This window comes from Uranotaenia lowii, chromosome 3 (genome assembly GCF_029784155.1).
Source record: "Uranotaenia lowii strain MFRU-FL chromosome 3, ASM2978415v1, whole genome shotgun sequence".
Classification (NCBI taxonomy): domain Eukaryota; kingdom Metazoa; phylum Arthropoda; class Insecta; order Diptera; family Culicidae; genus Uranotaenia; species Uranotaenia lowii.
The window spans coordinates 301,152,215-301,173,103 of record NC_073693.1 but is presented as its reverse complement, the minus strand read 5'-3'; positions in this window follow the sequence as shown (position 1 = coordinate 301,173,103).

Genomic DNA, 20,889 nt, shown 5'->3' with positions numbered 1-20,889 from the left:
GATACTACATCAAGGGGTAGGCTGTGCTCATGCACTTATACATCTCACCCTTTTCCTCTTTCTCAATTTTTCCTCAATTTCTCCTTGATCATCGTTCTGCTTTATCCTTCTTCCTCCTTCTCCTTTTCCTCTATCGTCAACTTCAGACTGGTACGGAAGACCCCGAAACGTGTGCCGGTTAGGTAACGCTTTCATAATAACTCACGCCCGTCACAGCATCCACTATCCCGGGGACCTCGAAACATGTGCCGGTTAGGTAACGCTTTCATAGTAACTCGCGCCCGTCACAGCAACCACTTCCGCAGGATTTCTAACCACCAAGGCATGGCCGATTGAGAAACTACCAAGCTAGAATCCCGACACGACCACCCCGAATGGTATCTCCGCTTCCTTTTGCTGTAGGAAAGATCGTAGCTGAGTACGTGAGACCTTTTAAGTCCCACCACACGTATGAGTCCAGATTAGGGTTATACCGCGCCCTAAGATCGCGTTGCTTTTGAATTGAAGTGTCATACGAGACCCAAGACCTTTCATTAGCTTGTCAAATTTGGTTGACTATCTCGCTCTCTCCGTTCATCATCTTTCCTGATCCTTATCAGATCGCGCATGAATTGCGAGATTTCGTCGACTATAGCACGCCATGACTGTTCGTCGCGACACATTTCACTCACTATGTTTTCAGCGTTCAAATTTTGAAGTTGTTGACGCCTTGAATTGAACCTGGGGCAGACAAAGATAGCATGTTCTGCCGATTCCTCCGTCTCTACGCATTCCGGGCAATAAGGCGAGCTGATAAGCTTAAACCGATGAAGGTATTGCTTAAAGCACCCATGACCCGAAAGGAACTGCGTCAGGTAGAAGTTGACCTCTCCATACTTCCGATTTACCCAGTCTGAAAGTCTCGGGATTAGCCTATGCGTCCATCTTGCGTTGTTCGATGCGTCCCATTGCTCCTGCCACTTGAGCATTGACGCTGCTCGTTGAATATTACGCACTCCTCTAACAGCTCTTGCTTTGTAACATTCCATATCCTCCGCCAGAGTTATGTCGATGGGAACCATGCCCGCGATGACAAAAGCTGCATCTGCTGATATGGTCCTATACGCACAGGAAACTCGCATGGCTATCAACCGATGTTTTTTTTATTTATTTACATAGTATTCCGTCTCACGACATAACTTGACGAACATAATTCCTAAAATTCACTCGGTTCATAGCAACCGTTCTCCAATTTCTCGGGCACCCCACGTTCGCCAGATCACGCTCCACTTGGTCTAACCACCTCGCTCGTTGCGCCCCCGCTCGTCTTGTTCCTACCGGATTCGTAGCGAACACCTGTTTTGCAGGACAGTCGTCCGGCATTCTCGCAACATGTCCAGCCCAGCGTATCCGGCCAGCTTTCACCACCTTCTGGATACTGGGTTCGCCGTAGAGTCGCGCGAGCTCGTGGTTCATCCTTCGCCTCCACACTCCGTTCTCCTGTACGCCGCCAAAGATGGTTCTTAACACTCGTCGCTCGAATACTCCGAGTGTACGCAGGTCCTCCTCGAGCAATATCCATGTCTCGTGCCCGTAGAGAACAACCGGTCTAATAAGCGTCATATACAGGTTACACTTCGTACGAGGGCAAAGTCTTCTCGACCGCAGTTGCTTGTGGAGTCCATAGTAGGCACGACTTCCGCTGATAATTCGCCTCCGGATCTCACGGCTGGTGTCATTGTCTGCGGTCACCAGTGAGCCGAGATAGACAAAGTCTTCGACTATCTCCAGCTCGTTGCCGTCGATCATGACCTTGTTATTACTGGACAAGCGGGTTCGGTCGGTCTCGGATCCGCAGGCCAGCATGTACTTCGTCTTGGACGTATTAATCATCAACCCAATCCTTCCTGCTTCGCGTTTCAGTTTGCGGTAGATCTCCTCCACCGCCGCAGATGATCTGCCGACTATATCAATGTCATCGGCAAAGCAGATAAGTTGACTGGATCTGTTGAAAATCGTGCCCCGCATTTCGCCCACCGCTCGTCGAATAACACCTTCTAGCGCCACGTTGAACATCATGCAGGATAGACCATCACCTTGTCGAAGCCCCCTGCGCGATTCGAATGAACTCGACAATTCACCCGAAATCCGCACACAGCACTGCGTTCCATCCATCGTCGCCTTGATCAGTCTGATTAGCTTCCCGGAAAAGCCGTTCTCGTCCATGATTTTCCATAGCTCGTTACGGTCGATCGTGTCGTATGCGGCTTTGAAGTCGATGAATAGATGATGCGTAGGGACTTGGTGTTCACGGCATTTTTGGAGGATTTGCCGTAATGTGAATATCTGGTCCGTCGTAGACCGTCCCTCCATGAAGCCGGCCTGATGACTTCCCACGAATCTGTTTGCTTGTGGCGTGAGGCGGCGGAGTAGGATTCGGGACAACACTTTGTAGGCGGCATTGAGGACAGTGATCGCTCGGAAGTTCTCACAGTCCAATTTGTCGCCCTTCTTGTAGATGGGGCATATTACCCCCTCCTTCCACTCCTCCGGTAGCTGTTCTATGTCCCAGATCCGGACTATCAACCGGTGTAGGCAATCGGCCAACCTGTCCGGGCCCATTTTGATGAGTTCAGCTGCGATGCCATCCTTCCCAGCCGACTTGTTTCTATTCAGCTGGCGAATGGCTTCCTTAACTTCACTCATCGTTGGGAGTGGCTCCTCTTCGTCGTTGGCTACGCCGGCGATGTACCTTCCCCCACCGTCTTGATCTCCTGCATGTGCGCCGTTCAGGTGTTCATCGAAGTGCTGCTTCCACCTTTTGATCACCTCACGATTGTCCGTCAGGATACCCCCGTCCTTATCCCGGCACATTTCGGCTTGCGGCACGAAGCCTTTGCGGGATGCGTTGAGTTTCTGATAGAACTTTCGTGTTTCTTGGGAACGATGCAGCTGCTCCAGCTCCTCGAGCTCCTCCTCCTCCAGGCGGCGCTTTTTCTCCTGGAAAAGTCGGACTCGCTGCCTCTTCCGCTGTCGGTGATTTTCCACATTTCGACGGGTGCCTCTCTGCACTACTGCCGCCCGCGCGGCATTCTCTTCGTCCATCACCCTCCTACACTCCTCGTCGAACCAGTCGTTCCGTCGAGATCGCTCCACATAACCGATGACGTTCTCCGCAGCACTGTTGATGGCTGTTTTGATGGTATCCCAACAGTCCTCGAGAGGGGCTTCGTCAAGCTCGCCCTCTGCCGGCAGCGCTGCTTCGACCGATTGCGCGTAGTCTGCCGATGTGTGCTCCGTAATTTGGATCTGTTGCGCTCTACCTCTATCGCGGAGCTCCAGGCCGCTCCTCCGTATCGTAGTTTCGACAGTGCTCCGCTCGCAAGGAGACGTCTCTTGCTACTCTTTGGACCATGGCAGTTCGGCATAATCCAGGCCAATGAATCTATGACTTTCGATGCACTTTCGCAACAGTATTTGACATGCGCACCAAAACTTAAGCAATGGTCGACCATTACTCCAAGGTATTTCAGCTGCTGTTTCGAAGATGTCGTGTGCCCTCCAACAGTAATCTCCATGTGCGGCACAACTCTTTTATTGGTCACGAGCAGAACTTCAGTTTTATGGTGAGCTATCTGAAGCTTAACTCCCTCCATCCAGATGCCAACCCTTTCTACGGACACCGTTGCAAGGTCTTCTACCTCCTCGATTGTTTCGCCGGTAATCATGAGCACGATTTCGTCAGCAAATCCGACTATCTGCACGCCTGCTGGTAGTTTCAGCGTTAACACCTCATTATACATGGCATTCCAAAGCACAGGACCGAGTATGGAACCCTGTGGAACACCCGCTGTTAGGGCAGTAGATCGTATCCCAGTTTCGGTTTCGTACGTCAGGATTCGATTTTCGAAGAAGCTTCCTATTATCCTGCAGAGAGTATTGGGAACAAGCATCCTGTGAAGCGCTTTGGCAATCGCTTCCCAGCTGGCATTGTGAAGCGATTGTCAAAGCGGTGGTTTTGTGGTTTGTCCCCTGTTTAATGTGGCTAATCAAGATAGATCACTCTGATTGATTTCAACAGTGTCACTTTCTTGTTGTTTAGCATTTTCTCAATCTGGAAGAACTACTCGAATGAAGTTGACAACCTTCTTGGAACTTATAGAATATATTTCGGAAGGATCCAATATACCTTTTCCGAGTAGTTTTGTTCTTTTTGATATAAGACAAGGGCAGTCACACAGACTGGGTTTCATCAGTCCTCGGAGTCGTTGTCTTCTTAAACATCTTCATTTGGTACAGCCTGATAGACAACATCTACGTGTCGTTCGCTTTGGATCACCAACTCCGTTCCTCGCACGTTGTCATTTCGGGCTCACGGAATTTCTCACCACGCTTGAGTTGGCATTCATTCAAATGACTGCTCTGCTGACGAAAACTTTCCTCGTATTCTTGTTGTAACCCCTGTACGCCTTTGAACCTTCACTGTTCCCTACAAAGATACATGGCACAGACTTTTTGTCCCACTTCTTCCGCTTTTCTTTCGGTACGTGTACCATTACTTTGGATCCCAATATTCGAAGATGCGAGACATCCGGACGCTTTTCGGAAAACTTTTCCTCGGGAGTCACCAACAATATCTTTGTCGGTGAACGATTGACAACGTAACGACGAAACTGCAACAGCTTTCGCCCAGAAACTAATGCCTAGGCTTGCATAAAAAAGCAGACTTTTCGCCAAGTCGACCAATGTTCGGTTCATCCGTTCGGCTAATCCGCTCTGGAAGCAGACGTCTCGTGTTGAATTCCTTCCTGCCGCAAGAAATTTTTAAAACTTCGGTTAACATATTCCTTGCCGTTGTCTGTTCGAATTCGCTTTATCCGTTTTCCTATTCGGTTCTCCGCAAAAGCTTTGCAGTTCTGGAACGCTTCGAGTAATTGTTGGCAGTTCTTGGCTCTTCAATTATTTTTGTACACCAATGAGCTCAAGGTTCCGAAAAAAAAATTTCGATTTGGCGACACTGAGGCAGATTTGTAGGGTTGTGGTTGTACTCGGAAGAGGGCCAAAACAAAACATTTTCAGGAATTTTTTTTTTTAGGATTTAAGAGTCGAAATCTAATCCTCAGTTTATTCTGGGGCTCTTGTCTTCCTTCGGCACTTAATTCCAACTTTTTTCAAATTCTTGCCTATGTACTGGTGAGAACAATTGACCTTTTTGACAGCATCCCTCTGGCTCAGTGATTCTTTTTTGTTGAGAGCACGAGAAAGAGAACGAAGTCCTTTTGCGTTCATAATTTTTGATTGGTCTGCCACTACCTTGCTTGCTATGAGTAGGTGTTGGGGATTTCGGGATATGGAAAACAGTGGAAGCCGCCACATTTTCACTTTTAAAATGTTGTAATGAATACTTTTTGCCGAGATTTTGAGCAAAACTGGGCAAGCAAAAACATAACAAAAAATATTGGCGATAAGAGGAGATGAAAAGCTAACACATACACACACACATTCTCATTTTTCTCTGAGCTCGTTTATGTTTGAGTATTGGGGCCTCGAAAAAATTCCAAAGCGTTAGTTGCCACCCGTTAATACGTGGTTTTTCTAGAGGTGGGGACAACCAAAAACTTTAGTATTAGTTTGTTGCATCAAATGCAAACCTGGCCTCTATTCGTGACGTGAGGCCAGCTTTTCTACTATTTATTTCGTGTGCCTCGCATCTATTCGAGTCCACTATCCGAGACCCAATTTCTACTCTAACGGATTGAGGTCTTACGATCTTCAGCAGCTTATCCTAGAGGCTAGAGGCACACTGGCATACGTCCAGGACTTTACGGTACTACTCGGTCGTAGCGTTCAAAGTCCCGAACGTGTGCCGCGACAGACGCGATTCCAGAACAAGCTGCTCTCGATCTGGCACACAACGGACAGAAAAATCCGCGGGCCGAAAATCCTAGGGTTGCCAGCTAAGGGGGATAAAGAAGACCGGACGACGGTCGGAGTAGTCTGACCCCATCGACGGGGGGCTGTTGAGTAGAGTGCGTCCGACCCCACGGATTGAAGCTACAAAGATAAGGCAACACCTTCTGCGTAGCGGATGCCGCGTTCGTGCGTAGGATGCTCCACCTTCGGGGAGTATCCGAGTAGGGAGGTTCCCAACGACAGAAGCTGTGGGGATAAGGCTATACCTTCTTCGCAGTGGAAATCATTACGAAAGGGTTATTCCACGTTCGGGGAATACCCACGGGTAGAGTGGCTCTCGACGCCGGGCGAGCCATTCGAGTCGGAGTAGGATGACGTCTTCGTCGGGAATCATCCGAGTCGTTGCGTCTAGGATAAGCTGCTTTCGATCTGGCAAACGACGGGCAAGGTGGCGAATCTTGAATCCTGGAGATAAAAGGTCGGGCTTCGAGTCGTTAGAGGAGAGGTCAGGCCTCGAACCTCCAGGCGGAGAGACCCCAAGTCTTTATGATAATGGGTCGGGTCTCGAGTCGTAAGAGGAGGGATCAGGCTAGGATTGTTCGATCTTCGGGAAAAGATCGATCTCCAAGATCGATCCAGATGAACGGTTCTGGGATCGATCCATCTAAAAAATCGGAGCTTGAAGATCGATCTCCGATTAATCGATCTTTTCCATTTGTAACAAGAGGGAACTGTTATTTATTAAAAATACGCAAAAAAGACACAAAATTTCAAATTTGTGTAACCTTTCTACATATAGAAAGAAAAAAAAAATCAAGCACTTTTATGAATGGTAAACTGGAACTAGTGTTTTAAAACAACACTTATCAAAATCCAAATATTTCGGATATTTGATATTTTAAATAATGTACTGACAAGAAATATTTAGAGCATAGAAGAAATCATTTCAAGATTTTATTGTATACTAGCTGACCCGGTAAACTTCGTTTTACCCGTTAGTTAATAAATCGTTGGAAAATGTTTACAGTTCTTTAACTTCTTCGAGTTTTGTCCCGTTTCTAGTTGATTTTTTATAGGAGCCCCCTTTCATAAAAAGTAATAATCTCGAAACTATTATACAAACCATCTCTGACCCGAAAAACTCTCGGATACCAAATTTCACTTCATTCCTACCGACCATTCATACGTGATGGTGTTACAAAGAAAACGCCTCCATTTTTATATATAAGATGAGAGACATCGAACAAAATATGCGGAAGATTTTTTTTTAAATCGCTGTTTTTTTTTAAAGAATAGCGGGTTCTAGCAATTTTCTTTTAATCTTAATCAATCACAAACATCTTCCTGAACCCAATTCACAAGGTTTGGAAATAATTTACAAAATTGTGTTGAAATGAATTTAAAATTATTTTCCAACTAATCACGAATGCTTATTGAAAAAACTCTAGTTTTTTTTATTATCTCTCCGAAACCTTACCAATAAGTAAATCGTTAGATATAAACTAGTCAAGCTTTTGCTCTATAATTCAGTTGACTTCATCAAATATTATTCTCTGCTAGATTCCACGGCAGAAAACGCTCATCGTGCCCCGATTGATGGTGCTTAAACTGCCCCTACAGTCTCTGATTTTCATATTTCGGCACAAAAATTTAAAATGAATTTTTAAACGTTAATATCTTCTTTTTTTTAAGTTTTTTAGTGTTTAAGTTTTGTAGTGACTCTTTTAGTGTCTGAACACGAAACAATGATGTAACTCACATATTATAGCTGTTTTCTATGGTTAAATAAGCTGCTTCCTTCAGGTGGCCATTATGCCCTTTTTTCCCTACATAAGAAAAAAAAGATCGAAAGATCGAATCGAAAATAAACCGATCTAATCGATTTTTTCCAGGCCGAAGAATCGATCCAAAAAATCGAAAATCGGAGTTGAAAAGATCGATCTTCCAAGGATCGATCTAAGATCGACCAATCCTAGATCAGGCCCTTAATCAACAAAAGGAGGGGTACTAGTGGTCACCTCGAGTCACTACGAGGAGAGGTCAGATCTCAAGTCGTTAGAGGAGAGATCGGGCCTTGAATCGTGTAGAGGAGAGGTCAACCTCGAGTCGGAGCTCGAGTCAAGTCGCGAAGAGGAGAGGTTTGTGTGGGAATCTCGAGTCATTGCGAGAAGATGTCGGTTCTCACGTCGTTAGAGGAGCCCATGGACCCAGAGTAGCAAGCCTTGGAATACATTTCGTAAACCGGGATTTACCACCTGTGGTTACCAACTAAAAAAAAACTACTCGGACAATTCCCGGCTAAGACCTCTTCCTACACTGACTCAAATGACTCACCCGTTGACAACGTGAAGCCACTCTAATCTAGACCATTATGCAACGTGAATATTCTTTCCCCTAAGAGTTTGACTGCGGAGAAGGTATAGTCTTATTTTTACACGCACGATACGCTACGTACCTATCAGAATGAAGAGTCCTATCTGTATATGGTAGACAGTTAGGACTTCTAGTATTGAAGAAGCAGTGCAACCTGCATGGAATCCGAATGAGGACCCATTATCTGAACCCAAAAGTCGAGAATTGGATAGGTTTCCACCTTGATGAAGTGGACTTCTACATGACGCATTTCCTAGATAATCACGGAAGGTTTGAGAGAACTCGTGCTTGCTGCTTGTGGACCCGGTACTACAGCCGGCAATATTTTTCAGAAGGTTTACGAGGGTGCCAACACTTGGTTCGTGGACAGCGATGGATTCGCCTGGAACACGATAGCCTTGCTAAGAAGTATCGAACGGCTCCGTCGCAATGCGCCTTGAAGTTCAACAAGGGACATGGGACAGGTTGCGAGTCCTGGATGAGATGTTCTCGATCGAATTGCGTTTCTATTAAAGGTGAAGACCTTGAGTTGTAACGGATAGAGGTCGAACCTTGAGTCATTAGACGTGAGACGTTAGTCATAATGAAATGGTAGTTTATGAGTATTGCCGTAGAGCGCACCGTAGAGCGATGTCGATTTCAATTTTTGGCTGCTCGAAAAATTAACGAGCAACGTCGATACCAGAGGCGCTTCAATCGATGTTGTAGCCCGGCTGGAAAATTAAACCAGACATTTGATAAATATCGATCAGTTCAGACTACTCGAACGGACTGAACAGGTTGGAGTCCATGCTATTGAGTCAAATTGTTATCCTCGAATTGCTGCCGCGCAATGTCGACGGTAGGCGGCTTTAAGACAAAATTTGAACGAAATTTTGTTCTAAGTGTCATGTCAGTGTGATCAGTGGTATAAACTCCCACTTCGAGGTAAAGTTTTATCGCGGTTATAAAAGGTAAATGAATCTGAACACACAGTGATGGTCATTGATCGTGAAATGACCCTAACAAGAGGCATCCTGATGTTCTTTTGCAACGCTAAATCCAGGCCCCGGCTTTATATCTTACTCGATTTAAGTCTTACGAAACGTAAACAGCGATCATTAAATTTATTAATTTCTGCTTTTCCTTTTCTTCCAGAACTAGCAATTCAACCAAGCCTGAACTTGATCCTGAGGCCCCGGAACCCGAACGATGCCAAGGCCGGCGGCTCGTCCAGCACGACAGTGGACAGCGGCGCTGGTACCGGTTCCGGCAGCGGCGCCGGCGGCCCCAACAGCAGTGGCGGCAACAACGGCGGCGGCGGCGGCAACAGCAGCAATAGCGGTGGCGCGGATGCCACGGCCACCACGGTTCAGAATGCGACCGGCAGCCAACAGCAGTCGGCGGAATCGAAAGCGGACGACATCTCGTCATCACAGCCACAGGCAGTGTCCTCGGCCGGTGGCATGGACAGTAGTTCCAGTCAAGGAGCTATACCGACGGCGGCAACTTCTACGATGGGTTAGCTTTAATTATCTTACACGTTAAAAAAATTATAAATATATTTGTTTTAATTTTAAAAATTAATTTAATGAGCGATGATGCAAAGAAAATTTAGCAAACGTGAACAAGCTAGAGAGATCAGTTATGTTTAAATAAAGAAAAACAAAAGAAAGCAAACGGTAGAAATCGTAGAAAACAAAACAAAAAAACAAGACAAAATTCCTTTTTTACTGTTTCTAGCAAGGTTAATAACAAAAGCAAGCAACACAAAGAAAATTGATAAAATCACTCCAATTGAAACTAACAGAAAAAAAATACTAACGAAAACTAAAACCGAAACACACTATAGATGAATTTACACCGTGTTGGAAACATCATCAACTCTTGAATCGAGAACATAAAGTGACGGTCGATCAGTCGGTCGGGAAAGTGTGCCCTCCAAGGGCTCACAGAACAAGGTCAAAAATGGTAATATTTCAAACCAATATTATTCTTACTATACATATGGAACAAAAAAAAAAACACAACATTAACAAACAACCAAACAAAATAACAAATCACAATTAAAACACTCACATTCGTAAACTCTCACCACATTTCACCTTTCACTTAGTGTGTGGAAACAACAAAGGTTTAATTGAAAAAAGTTATCGAAATCAAATTTACACATTTCCGTCAGCAAAAGCAACATAAACCACAACCTAAAAAAATTTAAACTACAGTTACAAATTTTTCGATTCGATAAGTAAACACAGAAAAGAGAAAAACACAACAAATCGGTCATATGGAAAGTATCGACTAAAAAGTGGTCAGACCCCCGGAGATCTGTAGATTCAATTTAATCCTAGTGTTATGGAAGAAAAATAATAGTTGAAACACACATATACACTACTAGTTGATTACAAGCGGATTCCGCCGTTCCAACAGTGGCTGGAGACAATTTTTTTTGAGGAAGGTTTTCGTGGGGAGCTCACGGAAATCCTTTTCAATTTGTGTGATTTGAGACAAAGTTTTGAGAGAACAGGATTGAGAGTGAACTTTGGATCGTCTTTGATGAAGAGTTGTTTAGTAAAAAAAATATATACGAAATTACACTCTACTAGTTGATGTGATAGTAATTTGATTATATTAACTAGACGACATATAAACAAATATAAGCCGAAGTGCAATCCATAAAGTTTATGATATCTTTATCGTGCTTTGTTTATGGAACGAATAACAAGTTTGATCAAAAACGATCTGAAGTCACCTCAGAATTCAACGATACATTCTTGGTTGAACTATCATTTCGTTTTGTTTTTCGTTTTTATTTTCTGATTTGAACTGACTCAGCTCCATCCACCGTCAAATTTAAGTGCAGTTTTTGTTTTGTTTCGAACATATTACAACAAAAAAAGTTGGTGGATCCACTGTATAGCAAAAGAAAATTTAAGAAAAATCAGAACGCGATGTTTAAATGTTCTATAGTTTGTTTTAATTATTTGAGCGAACCTGACGTGGGAGGGTAAGGTAAAGTAAAGTATAAACAACAACAACAAAATAATTATCGAGATGTTATGCGCCCCTGCTGTCCCCCGAAAATTGGCTAACAAAAATCCAGGCAGCGAGGCAGATATATAATTATAAAATTAATTATATGTGACATAAACACACCTACATTAAAACTCACGAGTGCAAAAAAATTGAACCGATAAAAACAAATCATTGTTTGTGGTGCACTCGCCCCCCAATCACGAAAAATGCATGTGCAGCGCACGTGCGATCTGTGGTTTTTTTTCTATATTTTCTAGGATCGATTATGAAACAACAAAAAAATATGTGTACGTGCATCGATTTCTGTTAGGGAAAGTGAACGCGAGGCGAACGTTGTAGGTATAAATATATATCTTGTGTAGTAGTGTGGGAAAATTGTTTATATTACTATTAATGAAATACAGAAAATGGAAGCAAAAAAAAGAAGAAAACATTAGCTACTAAACCACACATACATACACACTCACGAGTACCACTATTATTAATAGAAAGAGAGAAGTCTTGTGTTTGTGCAAGCGAATGTTTAATTGTATAGTAAGCCGAAAGCGGACATTTAAACAAAAATTAAACAAGGATAACAAATAAAAAGAAACATACCAAGCATAGCAGAAGAAGTAAAAACAATAAAAAAAAATTCGACACACTATTTAAACGTTTCTTGCAATTTCAAAAAATTTAAAACAAGTAATACTAACATAAATTGAACAATTCCCATATGAAAAGGAGAGAGAGATAAAAAAAAATAACACTCACAGTCAAACCCCCGATTGTTCGAAATCTTTTTTCTCCCACAAAATGTAAGGAACAGCAAAGGAAAAACGTGTGTGGTTCCACAGCAAACAATCAATCAACAAGTCCTTATTATTAGCAGAGAGACATACATAGAAGAATCAAAACGAACAGGACAGATTGATGAATGTAACTGCTGGGTGACGACGCCCTAGTTTGGTGGAATAGCAAAAGGGTAAAAACCTTTGGAAGAGTAAAGCAAAACAACAAACACGTAACAGACACACACGCAAGCGTAATTACTAAATAATCAAACAATAAATTATTTTAAATAAAAAGAAAAAAAAATATGAGGAAAACAGCAGTACAGAAAATTGAAATCAGAAATCAATGAAAAACCATTTTTGTAGAATAAAAGAAAGTATATATATATTAACGCGTAAGTAATTTAAATTAAATTCTATGAAACAAAATAAAAAAACAGCAACACATGTAGCCCGAGAAGATGAGTATGTGTGAGGAGGATACCGAAATAAAACATTAACTTTTGAAGAAACCAGGACACGAACATCAAACAAAAAAAAACAAACAAACGTTGTGTTAGCAAAAGGCAGTAGACATTTCAGAATGAATCATTTGAAGTAAAAAACAAAAACAGCAAAAATGAAATCTAGCCGAAAGTTGTAATTAGAGCGTAAAACACAAAAATGATAACAAAATCCATAGTAACACACACACACATACGGAAACACATCCAAAAGATGGAAGCAAACAAAAAAAAGTAAATAAAGTTGAATATTTTTGTCGATCCTCCCGATAAAAAAAAACAAAACAGTAACAGCAAATGAAATGGCAAGGTGAAAAAAAACAAAATCGTCAAAATAATATTTAATTACAAGGCAGAAAAAAGTAAACTTACAAACATCCAAAACAAGAAAAAAAAACAGACAAAAAAAACAACAACCAACACAAAACACACACATAGTAACTGCTACAATTTTTAGCTATTAGATATTTTAATCAGCTAGAAAAAAAAGTAAATAAAGAAAACAAAATGTTAAGAGATTTCGCTGTCATCTATAATATCTTTGATATTTAAAACCAACAAAAAAAAATTAAGCCCAAGTGGACCCCGTCTAACTGATAATAATTGATGACCTTATCCCTGTTTCGTTTTCTACTCCTTCAATCTATTGGATCTACTTGTCTCAGTCGGATGCTTAGAGGAGTTGATTCTGCTCAAAATGTTCCTGATTTTCTATCGAACGGCCATTCCCGGTGCTGCAAAACTCCTGCTTTGGATTTAAGAAAAAAGAATTTGTGCTAATTATTTAGTGTGGATGTCTCACGTTGCTCACGTCACGGTATTTATCGCGATAAGAAAAATCAAGTAAGTATCGTTTAGTGATTTAGAAGCTGAATTAAAAACGACGAGTCGATGTAAGTCGTGAATTGTTTGAAACCCTCTTTCAACAAATATTTGCTGAATCTCAATCAATTTTACTCTATGGAGCCACCATGGCTCTGACTAACTTGGATTATGATGTTGATTTTTCAACTTTCCTATACAAACCTAACAGTTAAAATTTACTCATGAAAACGTTATTTAAAAAAGCTCAAAAAATGTGAAACTTCTTAGGACCCAGGATTTGAGAAATTCAAAAATGACCCCAAATTGACTCATTCTAATGACTAATTTTCAAGCAATATCTCGCTGGGCACCAGAAGTTGAATTTATTGATTGATCCAAAATTAATTAAGTTCAAAGAAGATAATTTTTTTTCAAATTTCAAACTGCCGAAAGTTTTCAAACACTGCAACGAATTCATTTGTTCTCAATTCAAAATTTTTTTTATTAAAAAATGTCTGCTCATACACCATACTCAATTAAAAATTTTATCGGATAGAATAAACGATACGTCGGAAATCAAATTACAAATTTGTATGCTTAATTTAAAAATATATTAATCTCTAACATTAATGCTGAATTTGATCTTGATATTACTCATGGATTTAAAATCTACGTTTATTTCCTGAATTTAAGTGGATTGAGCTTGTTGAATTTACTTCACATTTTTTTCTGCTCATAATCTGAAGATGATATTAAAGAGATAGCATTACTATATTAACATTATGATTTGAAGGTATTAATGTTTTTCTCTCGCTATCATTAACTGCATTGCACCACATCCCCAAGTATCAAGATTATCGAACTGTTGTTCTTTCGAACCTACACTATGTTTATGGTGCTGCCGCCCTGCGAGATGGGATCCAAGCTTTGCAGCTTTCCACTCAAGCTTTGCATTGAAGCGTTTAGTGAAAGCACATCATCACACTAACACTTTGAAAATCAAGCGTAACTTCACTCACACAATGTTTATGTTTATATTGTTAACAACAATGCAATCTGCACTGGTGCCTGTGTGTGCGTGAAATAAGTTTAAACTCGAGGTTGGATCTCAACCCGTCAACCCTTATTTGGCGCTAGTGTTTTGTCGCCAAAATTTCATGGAAGCCGATAGCACCTGATTGCACGGTTAATGCCTTATTTTTTCTGTCGTGAAATGAAATTTTAAATTCCAAACTACCATTCTAAGTTCCTCAATTCGAACTTCGGAAGAAACTTGAAAACAACAAAGAGGCTGCAAAGCTTAGGTAGAAGTACTTACATTTCTACACAGTGAATTTTTGCCTCGAGTTCCAGCAAAAAAAATGCTGGAAGCAATCCAAAATTTCGCTGGGAACCAGCGGTTTTCTAATTCCTGGATTTTTCAGCATTCAGTTGTGTAGGGGAAAAGTTCATATAACGCCCCATGTGGCTAATACGCGCCACCTTTGTTTTGGAGAATCTGAAACATTTTAAGCCTGCAAAATATTACCAATTTGTTTTAAATGCTGTGATTAGTCATGGCAAGTATGAATTTTTCCTTAAAATGCCCCTGTGTCGTGATAATTTCACAATTTAGGTTTTTCATCCTTTTGATCTAAATTTAAAAACACTTTCAATAAGGTGTCACCAAGCAGAGAAAAACGAATAAGACAATATTTTCTGACACATCGATAGAGGATAATCTAAAATATGATTTTATGCTAAAAAATCATACTGAACTCGCTAAGGTATGCTTTTTATGGGTATGTTCTATCACGGCCCACGCGCTCGTTATAACGCGCCAATCGTAGTAGGCTGAAAATAGCATTAATTTTTCAAAAAGGCCAATTTTCATTCAAAATGAACAAAAAGTCTAAAACCATATTTTGAGCGTTAATTCAGCCCAAAAAATCTACTTTTCATTTTTTTCAAAATTTTGATAAGTCCATTTTGATTTTCTTTTCAGTCAAAGTTTCTGTAAGTATTGGTGTGTTTTTGGTCTTCGGCTGCTTTCGGGTGTGTTCGGCTGCTAGGCGCATATTAAATACACAGCGGCGCGTATTTGCAACACAGTTTTGTTCTGTGACTTTGAATATGGTTTTTAAAAATCAAGTTTTTGAAGCAACTATAGCAATTTGAGTAATAAAATATAAAAGGCATTTGTAGAAAACACTTTTCTTCAACGATTGCACCCATTTTCAACACAATTTGTACGTGGAATACATAGAAAAACAACGATTCGCTTAGGTGGCGCATAATAGGGCATGTTCCCCTACTTGTCATTCTTGCTGAAAAATCAGCAATCGGTTTTCAAATTGCTGGACTTTCCAACAATTGGTCTAGTTTGCTAGAAAACCAGCAACCGAGTTGTTAACCCTCATCCGCATTAGATTTCATTACCCTAATCAGCACTAGGAGTGTCAATTTGACACCACAAGCTCAAATCGTTATAACTTTTGGCGTGTTAAACCGATTTAAACAAAACTTACATCAAAAGAAACCTTGTAATGTCAGTAAAATATGTTTAGAACATTATATACAGCTAAAGTTACAAGTTTTCTCGTTATTCAGCATGAAAGAAAAAAAATCCGAAAAAACATGCCTCACGAAAACTGCTGTAGTTCATATATCACACGTCCAAAAAAATATTTGCCTTATTCATATGAAAGCTGAAGTTAATGCCTACATCGTGAAGACAAGAAATATATATATTTTTTTTTAAATGAAATAGTCACAAAAAGTTCAAAAAAGTGATCTGAAAAACCTACTTTTCATCCGATTGCTAGTAAATACTGTTTGAGCGATGGTAGAGTTTAAAAAAAAAATATGACAACAAACTTTATTAAAATTCTAACATTTTGCTGTCTTTAGATTTTCGATGCAAAAAAAAATGAAATTACTGGAATTTTTCCAGTCCAGAAGTCCACTACTTTGCGCAATTTTTTTACAAAATGAAATTTCATCTCTTTTTGTGGTCCACCGTCAGGCATTAACTTCAGCTTTCATATGCATAAGGCAAATATTTTTTTGGACGTGTAACATATGAACTACAGCAGTTTTCGTGAGGCATGTTTTTTCGGATTTTTTTTCTTTCATGCTGAATAACGAGAAAACTTGAAATTTTAGCTGTATATAATGTTCTAAACATATTTTACTGACATTACAAGGTTTCTATCGATATAAGTTTATATGAAGTTCATAATAATTCAAACGACTTAAATAGATTTTACTTTTGTGGTGTCAAAATGACACCCAAAGTCGGAAAGGGAGTTTTTTTGTCCAGGCTTCCAGGGTTCGTCCATAAAAAAAGTAAAGATGCAATAATGAAGAACTTTTGAATTCATTTAGGGTCCCCGAAGAAATTTTTGAATTTTGAAGCTTCTGAAAAAAGTTACAAGCCTTCAAACTTGCAATGGTGTCAAAATGACACCCTAATGCGGATGAGGGTTAAATAGGAGTCTGTGTGTTTTCGTAGATTGGAATTGTAGCTTTTGTTGATATGTTATTTTTTTTTTCTATGTGATGGTTCCACAGGCTCATTCGGGTTCTTTCTTCACCCCATAGACTTCTTTAGGAGGCCTTTAGGCCTTTAGAGAATTTTACTTATATTTTTCTTTGCCAATATCTGTACGACAAAAGTACCAAAAAGTACCTTTTCTGAGCAGTGTCCGTTTTACCCGACCATTTTTGAAAAATGTAATTTCCAATATGCTTAGATAGCTATAAAAACAGTCTTGATGAAGGAAATTCACTTATTCCAATGGTTAATGCGATAGCAAACAACCTAAATTGCACATCTGCACGAAAACTGCGGTGAAAAAAAGCAATATCTGATTTTCTATTGTGATTCTTCCTTAGGGTGTCCGTCTTACCCGACTTTCCCCTAATTGTAATGGAAACTTAGAAAAATCGATTTATTTCATCTGTCTGAGCATTGCATTGGCGCAATCAACAACCGTGTGGAGAGGAAAATACAAGTCGAATAACATAATTTTCAACCGCCATTTCTTCTCTTAACTTGTTAACTTAACTTGTGAATATAAGAGCTAGTTCACTGGTGTTGGAAAAAAGTGGTAAAAATTGTGACAATTTTAGCGCATTTTGAAAACTTTGCCCTGCAAAAACATTTTCAAGATCTGTGGCCTTCAAGTTTTTTTACAACAAGTATTTTCGCATGCTGTGATGCAAAAAATAACAATATTTCTATCACATACGGCTGAAAAAGAAACAGTGCTGTAAAAAATGCAACGCCCAAAGATCTTGAAAACATTTTTGCATTGTAAAATTTTCAAAATGTGCTCCATTGTCAGAATTTCTACCACTTTTTCCCAACACAAGTGAACTTGCTGTAAGGATTGTTAAAATGTAAAGTTTGTCGTCGAGAGCCACAGAGAAATTTACAATTGAAAAAGTCAACTGCAATCAACTCGACACCGTAGTTCAAAAAAGAAAATTAACAAAAAGTCGCTGTAAACATTCGTTATTGTCACCCCGCCCTCCCTATAATTATGAGATAAGTATGTCCACGTGAACGTGGCCCGAACACCTCTCTCCACTCCGTGGACAAGCATGGGCATTTCCAAAATACCCCCTCCCCTATGTTGTCCACGTGGTATGTGAACGATCCCTTAAAAGATATCAAACAGTAAAAGAAGAAGGATAACATAGAGACTTCAAATCTGACTAGCAATGTAGGATACTTTCTAAAAGAAAGAATGAAGCACGGTCAATTAACGAAATCTAAGCAAGGCGATTTATGTGGAAAATAACCAACCAGAAAATGTATTTCACTCCAATTTCAACCACCAAAAAACGCATCCCAAACTAAATTTCTTTTTTGGCACCACATATTTTACATTTTTGAACCTTCTTCAGGTTCCTATTCAACAAAAAAAGACGCAACGAAGTCAGCTTCGTTTAGTGAATGAAAAAACATGTGTTTTTACTCTCAGGAGCCACACTTGCGTACGTCGGTATTGCTATAGGATTTTAATCACCATATATTTTATGACTCGATAATGAAACGTGTTTAATAACTAGAAACTGAAAATTGTTGTGAAGCAGCACTTGGGCAGTGGAAAGGAGAGACTTGTTCTTCCGGGCTTTGGCCCGTTATCCTTCCTTCGGCGCTGGCTCTCCTTGCCACTGTTGATTCCTGGCGATTCTTCTTCTTCTCCTTTCCACTAGTGCTCGGCCTATTACCTATTGTTTTTTGTCCCATCGATTGCTACAATGAGACAAATCTCAACACTCCTCCTCAACACACGCATTCCGCAGTCTTCTAACTGCCTCCGGCGGCTACTCCTGGAGTTGGGGCACGCACTGGAGCTCATTAATTGCCTTCATTGCACGACACTATCGCCCTTGTTGCAACTCGATTACCTTCCATGGCACCAGTTCGACGACCTTCACCAGGATCTGGAACGACGCCCTCCCAATGGCTCTGGCCCGACGAACTTCCATGGCTCTGGTCTCGGCGCCTCGACGCCTTTCCTTATACCTGACGCTTCTAGTGGTCCAGCTTGACAACTTTCACTTGGCTTTCCAATCCGACGACCTTCCATGGCACCGGCTTGGCGACCTTCCTTGGTAGCCAGCTCGTAAGTCCTCCAGGGGCTCCTGGTCCGACGACCACCTCCTTGTTTTCGACTTCACGACGACAACCTTACATGGCTTCCGGTCCATTGACCTACCAGTGATTCTGTTCCGCTCCTAATGACTCCAACCCAACGACCTTCCATACCACCGGTTCGAAGACCTCTCAGTGGTCCCGGTTCGAAGGTCATGTTTGGTTCCGGCAGGCACGACGACCTTCCGCTCCCTCCCGGCTCGCCGACGTTCCAATGGATTCTGGTCCGCTTCGAATGGATCCAACCCAACGACATTCCAAGGCACCTGTCCAACGACCTCCCGTGTTTCCTGGCTTGTCGACCTCCTCCTGGCTTCCCGGTCCGACGACCTTCCAAGGATAAATAAACATGAGCAAATGCTGCGTCGCTGTCAGGGAGCTTCATTTATACTATGCAAAATGCGACGTTACTTTTGTCATGGTATCTATGTTTACGATAAAAAAAACTTTACTACAAGGTACATTGCCCATTGTTGAAAATTAGTGAACGGTCAATAATCGGCTGTTCGGCGAAGCTTCCATTTGATGTCGGGACAGGAGCGTTGTACGGCCTCCATGTCAAATTTTTAAATACTTCTCTTGATTCTATCAATCAATTGTTTGCCGTTCTTGGCTTTCCAATTATTTTTGTACACCCAGGGAGCTCAAAGGTAAGAAACTGAGGCAGATTTGTCGAGTTGTGGTTCTGGAGTACAAATGAGATCGAATGGGTATTCAGGAAGGATTTTTTTTTTTGCATAATGAGATGACGCTTTATCTGGCCAAAACACGTATTGTCCATCTGCATGATGTTTGTGTAGAAACGGCATAAAAAACTTCTTCAAACCTTCATTCTGGTATATATCTTGATTGATAGCCAAACCAGGCGGCTTGAACCATGGCTTATAAATACCTCTCTCGGGAATGGCGATGTACAGCATCACTTTCTGTTTGAACTTGTATTTAATATTCGGAGATGTAGTCGAACAATCATTGGAATAGTATCCATCGTTTCCGGGGACGTATGCTTCGAAAGAGGGAAATAACTTTGATCGCCCAAAACTAAACATTTTCCGGAATATTTTTTTATCATCCATCGGCAGTATAAATCTGATCCTCAGCGTATTCTGGGGCTTTTGTCTTCTTTCGGCACTTAATTTCAACTTTTTTCAATGTCTTGCCAATATACTGGTGAGAACAATTGAACTTTTTGTCGACATCCCGTTGGCTCAGTAAAACATTTTTGTTGGAGGCACGAGAAAAAGAACGAAGTCCTTTTGCGTCCATAATTTTCGCTGGTCTGCCACTACCTTGCTTGCTAGTAGTTGTTGGGGATTTTAGGATATGGTAAACAGTGGAAACCGACACATTGTACTGTACTGTATACATTTTGCTTAGATTATTGTGCAGCTCGTAGAACTGTACAACGCGCTCGTGAAACGCTTCTTGTTTCGACGGTATTCTGAGCAAACTGGGAAAACATAAACAAAACAAAAAATACTGACGAAAGAGGAAAAGAAAAACACACACATACACACTCTCATTTTTCTCTGAGCTCGTTCATGTTTGAGTATTGGGGCCTCGAAAAAAAATAGTTGCATCAGAAAAAAAATCCTAACACGTTTCCTCGTTCTTTACTTTTGCAAATAAGCATGTCAGCCTAGAAAAAGAAAATATAGTAGAGATTCTAGTGTAAATTACCATCCAGTGAAAACCTCCCAAAATTAGTCCTATTTCCCGGACACTGTTTCTGTTTCTGGATACCATTGATGTGCAGCATCGGTCATTTTTTCGTCTGAAGCGTCTTCTGGAATCGAGTAAAGCGAGTGTTTTTAGTCATCTCACGCTACGTGAAACGCAGAGTAAACATATTTACTCTCTGGAGCCACTTCTTCATTGGTTC